The 10,922-nt window shown below is 37.6% G+C and overlaps 1 pseudogene; it reads right to left on the bottom strand.

Moving 5' to 3' along the window:
* Nucleotides 1-203: 203 nt before the first annotated feature.
* LOC127665284 (40S ribosomal protein S21-like) lies at nucleotides 204-434 on the bottom strand (annotated as a pseudogene).
* Between the last annotated feature and the right edge of the window lie 10,488 nt (nucleotides 435-10,922).

Genomic DNA, 10,922 nt, shown 5'->3' with positions numbered 1-10,922 from the left:
TTTGTGTCATCAGATGAGTTCACGTATTTATTTGGTTTTCCTTCCTGGGAACCTATGAGGTCAGCTAGACTTCTAGAATTAGTAGCTTGCCCTTCTCTGCTAACTGGGCACCACTTTGGTCTAGTTTTCACAGCATTTTTTTTAAAGCTGTTACAGGTGCTTATCACTTTTATTTGTAACAAATTATTCGCAATTTCTTTTGCTCAAAAGTTCTTTGAGACAATTCCATCAGCCTTATCCAAGCGGAGAATAGAATTGTCTGACTTGCCCATCCTGTGAATGGCCCAGCAGATGCCAAAAGTCTTAAACTGGCCATTAAACCAGCCTGTGCCCCTGTGATCCCCTGACACAATCATCTGAATGGACGCGTGGTCCTTGGCAGAGCATTTCTGCAGCAACTACAGGTCCATAGACTTGCAGGTGTCGCTCTGCATGCTGAGGCTGTCTCTGCTCACTGGTCCAGCGAGAGTGCAGAAAAAAACAGGCTCACAGCATTTTCAATAGAGCTTCTTGGTGCCCACAGCTGACCCTACTTATTTGCAACACCCCTCATTTACAGCACAGTGTCCACAGCTCTGTGTGATACCAGATTAATCTTTCCAGGAGACAAACTTCATCTTGTTACCCTGCAGGATTATTTGAATTGAAGATCATTCATGATTTGCCTTCACCATGTCTCTCAATTTTTCCCCTGAGATCACTTGACTTCTTTGAGGTTTGGTTTTGCCATTCTTCCTAAACTGACTTTGAATTTTCAACACAGCCCAAACTAATCTCAAACTTGAAACCATTCTGCCTCCACCGCCTAAGTACTGGGGCTATAAGTATATGATGTCACATGTGACAGCATCCAAACTCCAGTGTAATTCTGCCACTGGATCTGAGAAGTTGCAGCTCCCTTCAAACATTGGCCTTTTCAGATTTCTGTACCTCCAGATTGGGCACATTCACATTTTCCTTTGGATATATTTATGCTCCTTTTTTTTCTGTGTGATTGTGTGTGTGTGTGTGTGTGTGTGTGTGTGTGTGTGTGAGAGAGAGAGAGAGAGAGAGAGAGAGAGAGAGAGAAAGAGAGAGAAAGAGTATATACATGTTCATGTCTGTATTTGCATTTTATATGTGCAGGCCCAGAGGTTATTACCGGATGTCCTCTTCTTTCAGTTTCCATGTCATTTGATGAGAAAAGACCTCTTAATGAACTTAAAATTTGCTAATGTGGTAGGCTGCCAGGCCAGCAAGACCCACCGATGTTGTGATTCTAAATCCCAAGTGCTGAGATTAACTGGTATGCACTGATTACCACACTTGGCTTTTGAGTGATTTTTCTGGGGCTTGAACTCAGTTACCCATGCTTATGTGGTGAGCACTTAAGCAGTCCAAGTTTACAGACTGAACTATCACCCTAGATCCTCTGTCTTCATCCCTTACTTGTGTGACAATCACAATTAGCCTTGTTTTAATATGCTAAGATTATTTGCATAAAGTTCTTGGATATTTTCTGGTATATAGTAAGTGGGTAATTTATGGTATACAGTAAGTTTCAGTCTCTCTCTCTCTCTCTCTCTCTCTCTCTCTCTCTCTCTCTCTCTCTCTCTCTCTCTCTCAGCCTAACTAAGATGTTTAGTACCTGGAAAGCCTTCAGTAGGTACCTAAATTGACTTAGGTGGCTTACTCCTCTTGTATACACTCAGTGGGGTCATAATAGTGACACAGCTGTTTTTCTCATTGTTGATTTATTTGTTCAGCTCAATCTCATTTTCCCAACTTAGTTCCTGTGTATATTCATACTTTAGGCTTTATATAGGCTGTGTTATATTAGAGGAAGTGCTGTTTGCTGAACACATGCAGTATGAGTCATCAATAAAACTAGAAGCTGTCTATATCTGGACTAATTAATTTCACTTTTATTTTCCCAAAACAGATGGAAATTTGTGAATACATGCCAAATTTACATAGAACTTGGTTCTGAAAACCTAACTGATGCATGCTGTGAAACTTTAGGACTATGTACAAAATATCCATCTTGACAAATTCCTCAGAGTTATAAACTGGTACCAGGAATCTGCATTCAAAGGAAATTAAATAGTGATTAGTTAATTTACAGAACTTCCTTTTTTCTATGAGGTTATCTGGTATTTTTAGCCACTGTGCGCTTCTACTTGGCAGCAGAAAAAGCTGATTTGTTTTGTTCATTCTGAGGCAAACTTTCGTTTTCACAAGATTCCAGCTATGTTGTGAAGATCTGTCTTAGAGCTGATGATATAATATCTCAACACCTGTGTTGATCCAGTCAACCCCTCTGCTCCTGTTGTCATGTTTGACACAATACTCAGAGTGTTTCTCCATGTGCATGCTAAATGTGCGCATACTTTGTTATGTTGAGTAATATTCTCATCACAAGAGCAACATAGCAAAATATTTAGGGTGATTGTTATGATGTCTTTAATTCCATAATGTTATTTTCAAAAGGCTCATCCAAGCAGAAATGTCAAAAGAGAGGGGAAGTTACCCAATAGCATATGTAAACTATTAGGGATTATAGATATAGCCCATAATTCTTTTCATTTCCCCATAGACTTAATAATCTTCAACATTAAGAAACTAAGTAAAAGTAATACCATATATGCAGAATATAAATAATTACATGATGGCAACTTAAAAAAACAGATTCAGGCAATTTGAAGGAAGATCTTTAGATGCTATGTCACAAATGACAAATGTATTTCATGGACAGTGGTTGATATCATGTGTAGAATCACAGACTTTTTTTTAAAGATAGGATATTACTGTGTTTCTGTGACTGGCTTCAGTCTCTTGGTCAATCACTCTCCTGTCCACACCCCTTCTCCTGCCTATCAACAACTCTTAATCAGATTAGGAGGTGAAACAATTTCTAGGGCTGGTACAACCAATTCATTCTATTTATATGTGCATTCAAAAGCATGCCAACTCCTACTGAAAGCATTTTTTTGAAAACTTTTAACATATAAAAGTTAACATAAAATTAAACCACAGGAAAGCATTTCACTATGTAGTTTACAGGATTTTGTTTTGTTTTGTTTTGTTTTAAGTAATGTATAATGCAATGCTTTACCTTATAGTTGAATGAAGCATAGATTAAATAACATTTGGGTAAATAACTTTGTATAATGTTGTGGTTTAAGGAAGACTTCATAAATATCATACAACGATGGAGAATGATTTTATTCAGATGGAATTGGTGACATTAGCAAAATACATCAATGATATCAGTTGTCCAGTGTGATCAGATTATATAGCTTTGACCATCACCTGCAGTGAAAATCATGTGTTTTTAACTGCTGATGAGGAAAATCAGTAAGCATGAAACAAACAATAATGAGAGAAAATCATAATAAGCATTAGTCTATCATTCCTTACATCGATCACCATACTGAGAATGCTTTAAAATGCATATTAATAGACAGAAGTGAGCAGTATATTTCCATGTGTATCACCCAACTTTAGCTTATTTTACTTTCCCTAAGATTTGCCCAGTATCTCCCTATTTACTTTGAAATAGCCAGAGAATATGGCTTATGTAGATATAGTATAAAATCAGATTTATTTTATATGGGTTTGTATATGACATTTTAAGGGTAAACAATTGTGTATGTATGAAAGAGAGAAAGAGACAGAGAGAGACAGAGAAACAGAGACAGTGATGGAGAGAGAGAGAGATTCTACCCCTGTACAAATGTAGAGGCCCAAAATAGTTGGTTCCTTCACATTACAAGTTATAACCATTTTCAAGATTCCTGGCTTGTTATATGGGTGCTAGGATCTGAATTTGGGCCCTCATCAGAGTGTGGCAAATACTCTTGACCACTGAGCAATCTCTACAGCTGCCAAAAGTCTTATTGAAATTTCTTCTAGATCTAAAGTTATAAAATTTGTTGCCTTGATGGGCACTGAATTTATATGAATTCAGATTACTATGTATACATATTCTTATTCACATATATAATATCGCTTGTCTGTTATTTCAATATTGGAACATATATATTAATTTTATATATAGATATATGCATAGGTCATACAGGTATAGGCATATACATATAGGTATATGTGTGTATATGTGGTCATAAATGTAATATTTAAGAGCTTCTGTATTTCCTATGTGGCTATACTGATTTATATTCCAACAGCCATGAGAAAAAGTTCCATCTCTTTACATCCTTGCCAACACTTGTAATTATTTTTCTTTGGAAATTACCTCTTCAAACAGGTCTGAAGCTGCATTTTATTGTGGTTTTGATGTGGTATTGTGGTTTAGATACAGTGGTGCTGGGTACCTAATCATACAGCTGGGGGGGGGGCATTTGAAGATTTCCCTTAAGAAATATTTCTTCAGACCCACTCACAGTTTTTATAATGTTTGATTTTTAACTTAAATTTATTTCTGTGTATGTGCATGTCTTTGTGTTGTGGATATGTGCATGCGAGTACAGGTGCACAGGTGGGGCAGGAGAGGGTTTCTGATTCCTTGTAGTTTAAGTTACAGGTAAGTCACCCTACAAGAGCTCTGGTAACCAAACGTTGGTCTCCTGGATCCTACAGCAAGTATTTTAAATCCCCAACTCATCTCTCTAGCCCCTTAATATGTTTTTTAACTCTGACTTTTAATTCTTTGGGTTTAGAATTTGGGGGAATTTTATACATCATTCCCTTTCCTAGTTGGCTTCAGTTTTCAACTTGGAAGACAGAACCTCAGTTGAGGAACTGCCTCCATTGGACTTGCCTATGAGCACGTGTGTAGAGAAGCTTCTTAATTGCTTATCGATGTAGAAAGAGATCACTGTGGCCAGTGTGATGCCTGGGTAGATGGTCCTAGGACAAATCAGGAAAGGAGCTGAACATTTCTCCATTGTTTTGCTTGTGTTCCTACCTCGAGGTTTTTGTTTTGAGATCCTGCCTTCACTTTCTTTGACGAGGAAAGGTAACCTACAAGTCAAATAAATCATTTCCTTCCAAGTTGTTCTTTGTCAGTGTTATATTGCAGCAAGAAGAAGCAAATCAGGACACATCTTCCAGACATAATGGTTGACAAACTTTTTTTTTTTTTACCATTTCATATGACTTGCAATTTCATGTGTATACCCTTAGAATATAAAATCAGTATATTAAAAAAGATATTCACATCCAGGGTTCCTCTCTTGGTGCATTATTCATAATAGTCCATGCTAGGGAACCCCCTTAGCTTTATCAACATGTGGTTGGTTCCAAAAAGCATGGTAAGAGACTCAGAAAATGGTTCAGGCAGTAAATATTTTCAGCACAAATATGAGGACCTGAGTTTCACCCTTAGAGCTCATGCAGAAAGAAGAGATCAAGGCAGCATGTAGAAGCAGAAGCAGGTGGTGCCCTAGGGCTTACTGGCCATGAAGTGTAGCCTAGTTCACAAGCTCCACGTTAGCAAAGATCACTGTTTCAAGAAACAAGAAATGGACTATGTGCTCAAAAAGCCATAGTGGAGGAGGTCAGAGACCCTAGGAAGAAACTGACTATTGTTGCTCATCTGTGTTGACACGAGAGCAAACTGTAACTTAAGTATTTATATTTGTATTCATGGCATTACTCTTATCATTAGTTAGAAAATGTTTTCTGCAGTGAATGCAGATTTGTGGCTATTCATTGTGCTTAGAATAAATGATAGTTTAGTGCTCATCAGACACATCTACGGTTTAGGAACATGCATACTCTTTCCCTTAAGATTCAATTGGAAAGATCAGAGAGGAAAGAATGCAAGGGCCCAAAGGTAGGAGAAAATATTATATTCAGAATGCCACGCAGTGATAGCAAATGTTGTCTTAATAGCAACTGTAAGCTCTTTTCTGATAGTCCTACACATGATTTGGCCTGTCAGCAGACTATTATGGATTGAAAGGAGCTCAAGAGGCTCTGCTTTTCTCCACTAAACTATTAGCAACTAATAGACTCTGAGAGAATGATATTCATTATCTCCAGTTATGCATCCAAGGGAGAAACCAGCAGTCTCCAATGGGTAGTTCCAAATCTATGCTCACAGAGAAATTCCTGACTAAAGTCAGTTGGTCACAAACAAGGCAGAAAGGCTTGGGAAAGGGACCAGCAGGAATGGGGAGGTTGGTGCTGGTATGTGAGGAGGAGATGTCAAGAAGAATGAGATTAAACAGAATGTGCTATATACATGTGTGAAACTGTCAAAGAATAAATGTAATCAATACAAAAAAAAGAAAGGAAAGAGAAAGTAGATGGCTTCCAATATAGCAGCCCAAAATTGAATTCCAACATTTAAGTGTAGTGCACCAACACATACACCTGCACCTGAAAACAGATGAACATGCCCAAATATGCACATGAATTTTTTTTAAAGAAAGAAAACATAACAGAGTGGAACTTTCTTCAATGTTAAAAAGAGAGAAACTTGTCAGTTTCAAAAAATACAGCTAGGCTGACTGGAATAAATCAGTCACTGAATGATAAATGATATATTATCATAGTTATTTGTCTTGTATTTTAAAAATCAGATCAGTCTTAACAGCAGAGCTAGAATAGCATTCACCAGGATCTGAGGTGTGGGGAGAGCTGTAGTTGAAATTAGCCAAGGTGTATCTCACATCTGAGGGCACTGTAGAGATACCGTGTACAGCTAGTGACCTAAGGAGACAGACTCACACAGCCGAAATGTGATGTCTCCTAGGTCCTCATGCATTGGTACTGGTGTGTCAACTTGACTGGATTCTACCCACATAGTTCACATACACACAAACATTGCACCCGTTATATTCTGTAATATATGTACATTTTAATTTGTCAATGGCACAACAAACCAGGCCAAACAGAGAAAAATGTTTAAGAGAAAACTTTCTATTGAGCAAAATGTTCCAGTGATATATGTGAGCAATTAACACTTTTGTTCATCGTCTCAATGGACAAGAATTTTCATTGCTCAAGCACATGCCCATCTGCTGCATACTCTCATCTTACACATTTATTCATGTCTGCAGATTGCTGCATTCACCTCTCTGTTCCCAAGTCAAACTTGATTTTTTACTTTCTCTGGCAAAGTGTCCATAAATTTAATCCTAGTTATCTGGATTTGTATCACCCATGAATATATATCCATGTGTAAGTGTATTTTATTTATATAAATGATGTTTTCTTTTATTCCTCCAGCTTGGCCAGTGCGCCATTGTTCTGTGCAGTTAATGCACACTCTTCTGTCTCTATGGAATTATTGATTTGGTTGTGGCTGGGCCTCTCCAATGCCAGTTAGATTGAAAAAATTCTATTTTTATTCAGATTAAAGAATTTGGGATCCAACAACTCAATAGTATATGGGGGATGTCAGGCCCATTCCGACCCAGCACAATGTTTTCAGAGACCCTTGGGTATGGGGTAAACATGTATGGATTATTCAAGGCTGACTGTTCAGCTCTCCCATCTTAATTCCACTTTGAGTTAATAGCCATGCAGACTGTCTGGAGCAGAAAGTCAATTGGACTACAAAGGCCACACCGCATCATTGATTTCTAGAAGCAGCCATAGTGCTTTGCAAGAAATAAAATATCGATGAAAACAAACTAAAGTGATTTTCTGTGCTTTCTTCAATTAGAGTTGTTTTATTGAACATTTGACCTCACTGATTGGAGTTATGCAAAATTATGAGAATATATGAGACTAATTATTAGAGACTCATTTGATAGCTGTGTGTAAGAACCTATGAAATGTCTAATATAGATTCAGAAATTACTTTTCCTAAATACTCAGCATTTTACTGGTAGTATGGACAGATATTATTTCACCATGATATTAATTTGGTTCTGAGTCTTGGCGGAGAGTGAGACTGTGTTAAGGTTAGACTAAAAACATTTAAAAAAAAAAACTGTCACAAGGAATCACTTACAAATGACAATGTTCTTGACAGTTTCAGAACGTAATGTAAGAAACTGGTCATTATCACTGTTTCCATAACAGAGCCTCACAGCTAGAAAACACACAGCCTTAACATTAAATGGAAGTGCTGAAAATAAGCAGGCACTATTGAAATAACTCCAAGTATTCCAGAGAACTTAAGCTGAGGTTAAGGTGCCCAAGTCACTTCAGAAATGATGGTTTCCTCTTGGCCCAATTAGAAAACCTGAATGTGTTACGTCATGATTCTTGGCAGTCTAATTGCACATAAAATTCCTTTCCAAATCATAATGTGCTGTTTCTGTTTCTGCAGCACACAAAAGGAGAATTATAAAATGGGCAGAGGTTTCATGCCGCATTGGTGGCCAGCTTGAAGGCAATAATATAACACTTGCCCCTTGAAAGTGAAGTTTAACTCTGCTCATTTTAACCCCTCCTACCAGCAGAAGACAGTGGCACTTCATTTTGTTTTAATGAGAGCAGTGAGATTTCATTACCCTCATTTAAATAGAATGGCTCTCCATGTCTGCTCTCTGACTGGACAATTACAGGAAGACTCCTAGCAGATTCTGGAGGGCCATGATGGCCCCCAAACAAGCTAAACAGAGTCCTCAGTGGCCAAGGCTTTCAAATCCTAAACTTTCATACCCATACCAAAGGAGAAACTTACTACTCAAACAGACTACTTCTAGGAGTCACTCACTCTTCTGTTTAAATTCTTGCTTAAATACAAACAGCTTTTGTGCTTTTTATTGTTCTTTATATATAGTAATAATAAGAATAAATTTTGATTCCCTCATAGGTGAGAAAAGCAGACAGATAATCTGCATCATTGTGTTATCAGAAGCAGATAATTGCTTATCTTTATTTAAATCAGGAAAAGACACAGACACTGTATCATAACTATTTTGTTTTTCTTTTTAAACGATATGTATTTATTTTATTTTATTCATTTACATTTCAAATGTTATCCCTATCCCCAGTTTCTCCTCCAGAAAGCCCCTATCCTACCCTACCTCCCCCCACCCAATTCTAAGGAGGTGCTTGCCCTTCTATCCACTAATTCCTACGTTCCTGCTCTGGCATTCTCCTACACTGGGGTATCAAGCCTATTACAAAATGGGGTACAGAGCTAAACAAAGAATTCTTAACTAAGGAATACCTACAAGTCTATCTTCTACTATATGTGTGGCTAGATCCACAGTGTCTGGGTTTGAAGTCTGTATACAGGATAGATCCTCAGGTTAGACAGTATCTGGATGGCCTTTCCTTCAGTTTCTGCTCTATACTTTGTCTCAGTATTTTCTCCCATGACTATTTTGTTTCCCCTTCTAAGAAGGACTGAAGCATCCACACTTTGTTCTTCCTTCATCTTGAGCTTCATGTTGTCTGTGAATTGTATCTTGGATATTGCAAGCTTTGGGGCTAATATCCACTTGTGAACAAGTGCATACCATGCGTCTTTTGTGATTGGTTTACCTCACTCAGGATGATATCCATCCATTTGCCTAAGAATTTCATGAATTCATTGTTTTTAATAGCTGAGTAGTACTCCATTGTGTAAATGTAGCACATTTTGTGTATCTATTCCTCTGTTAAAGGACATCTAGATTCTTTCCAGCTTCAGGCTATTATAAATAAGGCTGCTATGAACAGAGTGGAGCATGTGTCCTTGATATATGTTGGAACATCATTTGAGCATATGTTTAGGAGTGGTAATAGTTGGGTTCTCAGGTAATACTATGCCCAGTTTTCTGAAGAATTGCCAAACTGATTTCCAGGGTAGTTGTACCAGCTTGCCATCCCACCAATAATGGAGGAGTGTTCCTCTTTCTCCCCATCCTCTCCAGCATCTGCTGAATTTTTGAACTTAGCCATTCTGAGTGGTGTGAGGTGAAATCTCAGTGGTTTTTTTTTTTTTTTTTTTGATTTGCATTTCCTTAATGACTAAAGATGTTGAACATTTCTTTAGGTGCATCTCAGCCATTCCATATTCAGTTGAGAATTCTTTGTTTAGCGCTGTACACCAATTTTAATAGGGTTATTTGGTTCTCTGTAGTCTAATATCTTAAGTTCTTTATATATATTGGATATTAGCCCTCTATCAGATGTAAGGTTGGTAAAGACCTTTTCCCAATCTGTTAGCTGACATTTTGTCCTAGTGAGTGTCCTTTGTTTTAAAATTTGCAATTTTATAGTGTCCCACTTGTCAATTCTTGATCTTAGATGATAAGCCATTGGTGTTCTGTTCCAGAAATTTTCTGGTGCTTATGTGTTCGAGGCTCTTCCCCACTTTCTCTTCTAGTAGCTTCAGTGTATCTGTTTTTTTTCTTTTTTTTTTTTTGTTTTTTTTTTTTGTTTTGTTTTGTTTTTTTTTGTGGAGGTCCGTGATCCCCTAGGACTTGAGCCTTGTACAAGGAGATAAGAAAGAATCAATTTGTAACCCAATCACAAAAGAATACACATGGAATGCAATCTCTAATAAGTGGATATTAATTAGCCCAGAAGCCCTGAATATCCAAGGCACAAATCGCATAACAAATGACTCCCGTGAAGAAGTATGGAGGAGGCTCCTGATCCTGGAAAGGATTGACCTAGCATTGGAGGGGAATATAAGGACAGAGAAAAAAAGGAGGGAGGTGATTGGAGAATGGATGGAGAGAAGAAGGTTTATGGGACATATGGGGAGGGGGGATCCAGGAAAGAGGAAATCATTTGGAATGTAAACAAAGAATATAGAAAATAAAAATATTAAAAAAAAGAAAGAATCAATTTGCATTTCCCTACATGCTGACCTCCAGTTGAACTAGCACCATTTGTTGAAAATGTTGTCTCTTTTTCTAGTGGGAGGTTTTAGCTTCTTTGTCAAAGATCAAGTGACCATATATATATATGGGTTCATTTCTGGGTCTTCAGTTCTGTTCCATTGATCTACCTGTCTCTCTCTGTACCAATACCATGTAGTTTTTGTCACTATTGCTCTGTAATAGAGCTTGAGGCCAGGGATG

The sequence above is a fragment of the Apodemus sylvaticus genome, chromosome 14, assembly GCF_947179515.1.
Source record: "Apodemus sylvaticus chromosome 14, mApoSyl1.1, whole genome shotgun sequence".
Lineage (NCBI taxonomy): Eukaryota > Metazoa > Chordata > Mammalia > Rodentia > Muridae > Apodemus > Apodemus sylvaticus.
Note: the sequence above shows the minus strand (reverse complement) of the source record. Positions and strands in the feature narration are given on the sequence as shown.